Source organism: Halyomorpha halys, unplaced genomic scaffold, assembly GCF_000696795.3.
Source record: "Halyomorpha halys isolate HHAL.00 unplaced genomic scaffold, Hhal_1.1 Scaffold157.1, whole genome shotgun sequence".
In the NCBI taxonomy this organism is placed as follows: Eukaryota; Metazoa; Arthropoda; class Insecta; order Hemiptera; family Pentatomidae; genus Halyomorpha; species Halyomorpha halys.
The window spans coordinates 1,880,849-1,890,615 of record NW_027114029.1 but is presented as its reverse complement, the minus strand read 5'-3'; the positions used below and the strand labels follow the sequence as shown (position 1 = coordinate 1,890,615).

General features: G+C 31.3%; 1 long non-coding RNA gene across 6 annotated transcripts in view; it reads right to left on the bottom strand.

The window, feature by feature from the left end:
• The window catches only part of LOC106678711 (uncharacterized), a 263,439-nt gene that overhangs the window by 139,934 nt on the left and 113,738 nt on the right, over positions 1–9,767 (bottom strand). For all 6 annotated transcript variants that reach the window (XR_010844478.1, XR_010844480.1, XR_010844479.1 and 3 more), the window contains 2 exons: positions 4,728–4,833; positions 3,151–3,353 (listed from right to left, as the gene is read on the bottom strand). This is a non-coding gene — a long non-coding RNA (uncharacterized lncRNA). The remainder of the gene's footprint in view (positions 1–3,150; positions 3,354–4,727; positions 4,834–9,767) is intronic.

The window sequence follows — 9,767 nt, the reverse complement described above, 5'->3', positions numbered from 1 at the left end:
AGAGTTTCGGATAAATTTGGGGTCAGTCCTATCCTGTTTATTATTGGCAAATAGTGAGTACATTCTTCAAAAATATGTCTAATCGTAAGAATGGACTGACAATATTTGCACGTTGGATGTGGTAGTTTTCTGATGAGGTGAGAGTGCGTGAGGAGAGTATGACCTATTCTCAAGCGGGCCAGAGCAACCGATTTTACTGATCGATTTTGTACATGTTATTTACTAACTAACTAACGTTAATGGGCCAGACTCCATGGCTTCGCTGTTTATAAGCCAATAAATACATTATTATTAGTGTTAGGACTCTCCTGGAATACATTACCATGTTTATCTCATTTTATTTAATATCAAATGATTCAATATGTCAGTATCCATTCGTTATTGCTAGTTCACGTTGTATCGTTCTTCCTTTCCATTACCTCCACCGTGCTACCCCAATTGCGTTGGTAAGAATTGGTCCAATTAATAGGAAGGATTGTTGATCTTGTTGTTTGCCTTCTTCCTCGCTGCCCCGTGTTTTCACATTGCTCTTTCCTGAATAAATCACTCGCAAAGTTTATCTTCCTCCACAGCTACCGGGCCGTCTAAGAAATTAATTAAGGGCGTTAGTATTAAAAATAAAAACAAGGGAGGAAGGAGAGGTAGAATATAATTTATTTCGGTTAGCGTCACGTACTCGGGGGCTTAAGGATTAGACTGCCAGGAAATTAACATCCCTACAAGTTTTATGCAGGCTAAGAAAAGAGGGTTGCTCAACCCTTTTTCGGTAGGGGGCGCTTTCTTCAAGGGTGAGGTCGAGGGGTGGGTTTTTTCTTTCGGGACGTGCCTCCGGATCCGCCGAGTAATTATTAAAAGTTTAAACCTTTCTTCCTTCTTAGCCTCTGTTGTTTTTTTCCATTTTCCCCTCATGGCTTCCCTCGATCGGAAAATTTATTTATTTTTTTATTCTGTTTTCGAAACAGCTTTTTGTCTTACCGTATTGAATTATTCAGGGAATTTGTCTTGCGGTTTCTTTCGAGGGTTGAACTTCTAAATGTGAAAAAATGGTACTGAGTACTGAAAATGACGAGAATTCTCAGTGATATATTCATCACAAGTTTACAAATGTCATCGTACAAAAATAATATAGGCCCATAAAAATATTTAAAATGACTCAAATAAATCGTGGAACGCTTGTGAGTCTGAAATCCTGAGTTTTTTTTTGGCAGTAATTCAGAACAGTCCTAAACTTTTATCACGCTAGAATAAATTCCATTCACTTCAACAGACCGTGAAAATCTGGTGGCGTGGGAAGACGGACTGAACAGTTTTACGAATAGTTTTCAAACTGTCCTATAATAATAATAATATTCTTTATTTATTATGATAATAGAATAATATTATAGTCGTCAAAATTAGACTTTAGAGTCTTAGATAAAATACAAAATAAAAATGAAATTATAAAAAATCATAAAATATAATGAAAATAATGAATTTGAAAAGATAAAAATGAGCAACAATAATGAAGAATTAGAACAAATAAAATAAAACCATATGGAATATCATAAAACATAAGGTGACTAACATCTGATGATAAATAAAAAGAAAAAAAATGATAAAAATCAAATACAATTAAACTAAAAATAATAAATGAAAAGATACAATTTCTGCTAACATACGTATTTACAAGTACAAATGAAAATCAACATACAATACAGAAAATGTATAAACCAAGGGTATATTTTTTAAATTATTATCATAGAGGTAATAATAAAAAAAATATAAAGAATCCTCTAACTAATCATAATCTTTTTTTTTTTTTATTTTATTTATTTGTTGATATTTACAACTGTATAAAAAAATACAACCAGTAAATTTGATCATAATGACATATGATATGATACAGGATGTAGAGAAACTACCCAGTAGTAGAACTCTAAAACAGTTTACAATATAAGGTCACGAGGCCATCTTCTTTTCAGGCGCCTTGGAGGATTGCCAGGAATGGAAGAGGAAGCAAGGTTAGACACGAGTGGGTTTGGGTGGTTAGGGAGTTTATTATGGAAGGAATAATATCGGGTTCGGGCTAGATCGGTTACATAAGGAACATTCAGGTCTTTATGAATGAGTTTATTTGTGACGTAATAAGGAGCATCAACGATTTTACGTAGGATTTTGGATTGTAACGATTGGATGCGGGAAGAATTTGATGGTTTGGTGGAGCCCCAGAGCTCAATTCCATATGTCCAAATTGGTCTGATAATCATAATCTTAAAGAATAATCCAATAAATGAGATAAACAAAAAAAAAACGAGTAGTGTTGCTTATTGGATTATGTAAACATATACATGTCTATAGACTTTTCGTAAATAGTAAAAAATCCAATAATATTAATGTTAAATATTATCTCTGTTTCCATCTATTCACATCTTATTTGAAACTTTTAATTGTTATTCTTCCGAAATTGGGTGGACAGAAGGTGATCGAAGATACGAGATTTGAAGGTTGGAAGGGTATTAGAGCTACTATATACTGATTATACTAATTATAATAAAAATTGTTGGTCATTAAATAATTTGTTATATTAAATAGTCACTTTAAAATTTAAAATATTTCTATCACCAAACATTTAAAAAGTATTGATATGAATTCTTTATTTTTTCGTAAATATTCATGTTGAAAAATGATAAACTACTTATAATATTTTTTTTCATAATTAATTTATTTGATTTGTAGCAGAAATCTAAAAATTAATTTAAAAGAAAATAAATATTTTTATGGATTTATAATGTCTATTATGGTTATGACTTACACTAATTTTAAATAGTTTAGAAGTATTTACATATCATTAATTCTTAAGAGTTTCGTTGATTTGTAAACTGAAATATTTCTAGACTAATAGTCTTAAATATTATTTCATTATTACTTTTTGAAAAATTGACTCTTAAACTCTCAATAAAAATATGAGACCAGTTCTCACATAAGCCGGAGAAAACAGAACCTCAAGAAGAACGAAAACCTACCAGAAAAGTTTCAGTGAATAATTTTAAGCCTCTTATATCGATATCTCGAAAATACAGAAATTACTAGATTACAGTATGAAGATATATAATAAAAGATTAAAAAAGTATATTATGTGCATATATGTATGCACGGTAAGTGTGTAATTACCAATTGAGAAAGCCGAGTGTTGTTGCAGAAATAATGTAATGCATGATCTTCAACTGCTATGTATTTCTGTTCCTCATCTGAGAAAGATAGGTGACTGTTTGTAGAGGATACCAAGTGCAGCTTTATGCTCATTTCGAAGAAGGATGATTAGAATCGTATTCGGTGTCCATTTCAGTTTTCAAAAAGCTGGTAATTATTCATAGCTATAAAAAAGAATCAATAAAGGTTAACACAACAAGAATAAATTTATATATATATATATATTTTCTTCTTTGTAGTAAGCTCTACAGTAGGAGCGTATACTTTAAAAATTTTGGCATACACAATGCAAAAAAGAATATTATGTACATAAATTGTTGCGTAAGTATTGGATATATGTAAGTACAAAATTGTACAGAAGATAATACTTAGAAACATATTTACAAGAGAGAAAAAATATCATAAAACAAAACAAGAAGAAGTAAGAGAAATTATGTATATAAAAAAAATCAAATAAATACTAAAAGAAAACATGATAAAATAAAAATGAAATAACAGATGATTCTTTAAATACCTAAAAGATGCTTTTTTGTAGTAAATTATAGTAAAGAATTAGCTATATTTACTCAATTAGAATTATCTATTTACTTATCATATAGAAAAGAACATTTTTATATCTTAAATATTCTATCATATAAAATGCTATATTCTCTTTTAATTAATAATAATAAATATATGTAAAATTATAATGATATGTATGTATTATAATAAAAAAAAATTGAACAAACTTAAAACTATAACATAAGAATTTTATTTGGTTTCAGTAAACTAAATTAAAATAATGATAAAATGAATAAATACGAAAGACATACATATACATATTGTAGCGATACTGCTACCTACTCGTCTAGACTGTCAATATTAGTATTTATGCTAGTCATTTTAAATACCTTAATTGTGACCTGTAATATTATTGATAATGACTGTAATATGATTCACTGAAAGCTAACAGCTTACACGTAGTACCTCTTGACGGCGTTTAATAGTTCAGAGACTTAACTACGCCAAAATAAGAAGACCTCAGTGTGAAACCTCGCTTCACGCAAAACTTTTCCTATGGGGATAACAATTTACGTAGTGGATCAGTGCATTCTAATGCTCTATTTTTGGAAATGTGTATGGTCTTTTATTTCCCTATCTTCTATAGATTTCTCCTCCTTCCTACACAATTTATCCTTACGTAGGACTTGGTGACTGGCTATCCTCCGGGCTTACATACCCCTTCGTATTTACAGGAATAGTACACTGTAGAATGAAATTACCTACCTTCATGACCCATAGGGTAGCCAGCCGACATTATAGATATCTCATAAAAAGTTGAAAAAAAACCAGTTGATAGATGATTAAAGCCAATACAAAACAACAGTCACTAATATTCAAGAAATACTTCAAGGAATTCATTCTTATAAGCAAATGGATTAAATCAAAGTATACCTTTAAAAAAATAAGCTTTACTTAAAATATAATGAATTATATTCATGATTTAATTAAAAAAATAATGAAATAAACAAAAATTGTACAGTTGTTTCGATTGATACCTTTTTGACTTCTGAATTCCAGCATCTGATGAAAAGACATGTTCAGCAAGAAAATCTTTGAGAACTCGTTCAACCGATGAGATTGATGTGTTTTCAGCAGGCATTTCTATAAATTGAAATAGTAGTGAATAAGTTTTGATCATAAAAAATTTAAACATATTTACACCTAATTTAATCCTTAACATCTGTCATTAACATCAAGTATGCATAGCTTTTATGGATTGGACTATACTGATGAAATTTTTTGTACCAGAACAGCTTACTTATGTTTGTAAGCTGGTCAAGTATTAACGTACTTAAAATTAACTTGCCTACATAAGCAATCGAATTATTACTATTGTTAATCCAATACCATTGTGCCAATTTTTTTTATTTTTTCGAAAGTATCAAAATAGAATAACTTGTTTTAAATTATTACAATTTTTTTTATAGATAATTGTAAGTCTTTGACATGATCATTTAGGCATTATAACGTTAGTGAATACGTAGTTACCATTTGCATCTATTACAATAGATATCTAGTATAAATAAAGTTTAAATTTCAACAAAATTTAGCTATCTATTATTTATGTTTTTTTTTTTTAAACATAAATTACGTTGTCAACATTATGAGACAAAACAGTTTCATATTGTGATTTACTACTAGACAATGTTTGATTTAAAAAAAAAACAAAAAAAACCTATACCATTCTTAAATTTAAAAATACTACGTTTTAGTCTTTCTCAATATAGAACATGCTTTTGATTAAGTCTGGCACCCAGGACTACTTCCCTACAGCATCCCTTAATAATGTTGCTCTTGCCCCTGTCAAACAAATAACTTCGAATCCTCACAAAAGACTAAAAAGAAAGGAAACTGCACGTCGATTCCGACCATTACAATACTTACTAGACAAACTGTCTGAACTTCCCATCCATTACAAAATACTGATTTACATGACTTTAATAAGACCAACTTAACTTCGTTAAACTTAACAACTGACATAATCTTCGTATTCCTCTCATAAACAATCCAAAATCCTTCGTTAAATCCTCAATGCTCCTTACTTTGCCACAAATAAAATCATCCATAAAGACCTTACTGTTTAATATGTAAACGATCTAGTCCGAACCAGATATCAATTCTTCCATTATAAACTCCCTAATCACCCACGCCCACTAGTTTCTAACCTTGCTCCCGCTTCCTTCCTGACAATTCTCTTAGGCGCTAATTCTAATGTAGAATGTTAGTCGAGTGCTCCTAACGGGTAGTTTCTCTAAAATCCTGTATCATACGATTACAATACAAACATCGAATTTACTAGATGTATTTTTATGTTATTACAGTTCTAAATTTCAATAAATAAATAATATAACTTAAAAAATAGTAATGAGAAGAATAAAATAGAGAAATCAGTTTTTCGATTCCAACTATAATTTTATATGTAAATGGTCGATTATACGAAATACCTGTTCAAATAGAGCGAGACGCCAAGAAAGATCAGCTTAATTTTTAATCTTTAATTTAAGTAAAAGGAAAACCTCCTCCCCTTCTCCGAGTTTATTTTTAAATTTTAAGAGAGCGATTTTCAGCTGAAATAAGAAACTGAATAGCCCTATAAACGGCTGAAATAAACCCTTAATGTAACCTACAGAGGAGTGTCTTTTGTGATTTCAGGCTTGAAATAATTTGGAGAATGAAAGAGATTCTTTGAAATGGAACCAAGTTTTCACAAGTGGCTAAACGTTGAGCAATTAACAGTAGTTGCATGGAGTTGGGATTTTTCATTAAGTTTTAGACTACCCAAGTAGATTCCAACCGCTCCTTAGGCATTTTCCCTTATTTCCTTTTTCCCCTCCGCTCTCCCAAACAACGGGACCTTCAACTGCTTAACTGATCTTTTCAATTTGAATATTCTATTTCTAGTGAATAGGGTAAGGGAACTATCATCTCCTAGCTCGTTATGTCCTAGTTAAAACAGAAAACTTTGCTTTCATAGTTTCTCCTTTATACAAACGAGAATCGATAAGAACTAGCCCACTGGTTTGATATGAAACAGATAAATATAACTTAACTGTTATTTAAATAACTACAAAGGGAAATTTTTCGTCCCAAGGGCATTTTGAATCTTCGTAATAGCGCGGTCTTAAACCTATGTATTTGTTTACTACGAGGGTCCCAAAAGAATATTTACATTTTTTATTTATTTTATTAACCCTGGTATCAATAATGGAATAAATGGCAAAATGGATGTAAGGAGTAGATTTTAAAAATATTTACACAGAGAAAAAACTTTTTTTTAAGTTTATTTAATGTGAATTACAACTGTACAAATAACTAATACAGTAAGTAAATATGTTGTATGTTTCATATACACTTGAAAATCTTGGGGGGGAGGTATCCATTGGTGGTATTTCAAGCATTAATTTAAATTAGAAGGTCCCGTAGCCATCTTCTTTTCAGACGCCTCGGAGGATTATCAGGGATTATTGAAGATGAAAGATTAACCATTAATGGGTTAGGATGGGTAAGGAGTTTGGAATGAAAAGACGCATATCTGTTTTGGGCCAAATCTGCAACGAAGGGGATGTTGAGGTCTCTGTGACTGAGTTTATTAAGAAAAAACTTAATAATCTTTTATTCCATTCTTGTTATATGGTTGCACCTTGCTCTGAGTCTTCTGCTTCTTCTACGTCCATATCCTTGCCAGCACAATTCTTATCCTGTATTGGTATCCAAAACATCTAGACTCTTAAGACTAATGATGGGTCGTTCATATCTATTCGTCATGGCTGGTTCAACAAATATTTCACTTTGAGACAGCTTCTGCTTACAAACGGAATTTTTGTAAGTACTCTCGTTTCCATTCATTGTGAATCTGTCAGTCAATCTGTGCTAATTTATCCGTTCTAACTCACTCTTGAATAGTATACATTTTCCGAAATAAGACAAGATGTGGAAAAATTGTGTTTGCTCCAAACATAAGCCTCTGAAAAAGATCAGCACATCATATCTTATATATGATCTTATATAACAAATTCTCAATTGCCTTTAGCGGCCCGACTGCATAGAAGAAGCCCTATAGAGGCATACATTTCAGCTTCGTAGACAGGAACCCAATCCTGTTTTTCTCATGAGTCTTCAGGTAGCATTTTTTCTATTTTAGAAGCACCCTCTGATTAGTATGATTCACATATTAGATAGGTACTTTCAGGAAATGTTTGCCCAACGCAAATAGTCAAGGTGAACCTAAATAATGCATACCATGGGGTACCCCAACTATACTTTTATTTTGAAAAAAGGAACTGAGTAATGTGGCGTCCCTGTAAATTTAATGGATACTTACTCATGTAGTTCAAGATAATTTTGTGAAAAAAGTCTTCAAGCGATTTTTCAAAAGTTTTCACTAGAAAAGAGCTGCTCATTAGAAACCTCCATGGTATTAAGTTAATGACCCTTTCCAGTTTCATTTTAGAAATATTTTTCAAACTATTAATATTTTATTTGAAATCTTTATGTCCTGTTTCATAATAAAAACTAATTGTATTAGTTCATATAAGTGTTAAAACTACAAAGTACAAGCACTAAAACATTTTGTTTTAGTGCTTGTACTTTGTTGGTGATGGCGATTAAATATATTATAGAAGTTAAAAAGGATAATATAACGACTTAGCATTGTACAAACTATAAAACTAATAATTACATTTTATGATTTATAGTTCCTGTTTTATTATTTGGACCAACTGTTGTTAGTAAACGTTTCATATCAAATTCAAAGACTAGCACTTACTTATTTGGGTGTTTTGAAATTAAAAATATTTTTGTTTTATTTCTGTAAAGGTAGCCCTGAGCTAATAGACTTAATTTTTAAAATCGTAATATATAAATTATTGTATTGTCTTTTTTTTTTTAGACCAAACAGTAATTGCGTTAGTTTCACCCTAACTAAACTTTTCAATTGTAACTAACCCACTTGTTTCTAACCTGGCTTCTCCTTCATTACCTAATAATCTTCCTAGGCGTCTGAAAAGAAGATGCCTTCCGGATCTTCTCTTATAAAAATGTTATTGAAGTTCTATCAATGAGAGATTCTCCACATGTTTGTATCATGTCACTATCTCACCTAAAGCAAATTTACTTGTTGTATATATGTTATACAGTTGTAAATAACAATAAATAAATGATTAAAAAAAAAATTATAACTAGGTAACAATTATTGTTTGATTTTATTGAAAAACATACTATATCCCGGTTAAGCCCTAATGTATGACATTTGTGAATGCTTTATAGCGAAGTAAGTAGCTTGTAAGTTGAAGGAGACCCAGTTGGAATGCGAACAAGCCAAGTACCTCGCTTGTTGCGGGTTGTTCGCCAGATGAGATTAGAACAGAGAACACTCCTAATGGTATAATGGAGAACGACTTGACGACTGAGCTTGTTGGTAAGTAGTTGTTGCAATTGGAGGATTGGAGACTTGGAGGATTGTGGAGGCGGCTGTTTGTGTTGGCGGAGTCACATTAGCAGAGCTCTTAATCAGGCAATTAATTAGCGGGCACACACACTCCCTCAGCCCACTTACCTTCCCCTCCCCTTCGCCCGCTCTGAGTGGGGTAAATTTGCACAAGCTTCGGTTAACACCTTTACCTTTCGGCTTCTTAAATAAGGGAAAGTATGGAGCACTGTTTACTTTGTCGTAAGTTACCAGTTTTATTTGCCATAGGCACGTGACTTTTACTATGCTCTCGTTGAAGTTGAGACTTTATAAACTGGAAGATATTCAATCATTATTTGAAATAAAAGACATGAAACCAAATACAAAGAAATGCAGATACGACAAAGGGCGCTGTCAACTGTTATCCTTTCTCATTCAATTTAAAACGTTTCGAAAGTGGCACATTTGGCAAAATAGAAAACTTGTATTTGGTGTATTCTATACATTGTACCACCGTTAGGATTTCGTGTTTGAAGGATATACTTTCAAGAAACCCGCTCTAACTGAAGAAAATGCATAAAATAATATCATCTACGTAAAATTTAAATATTTATGAAATAGTATAAAA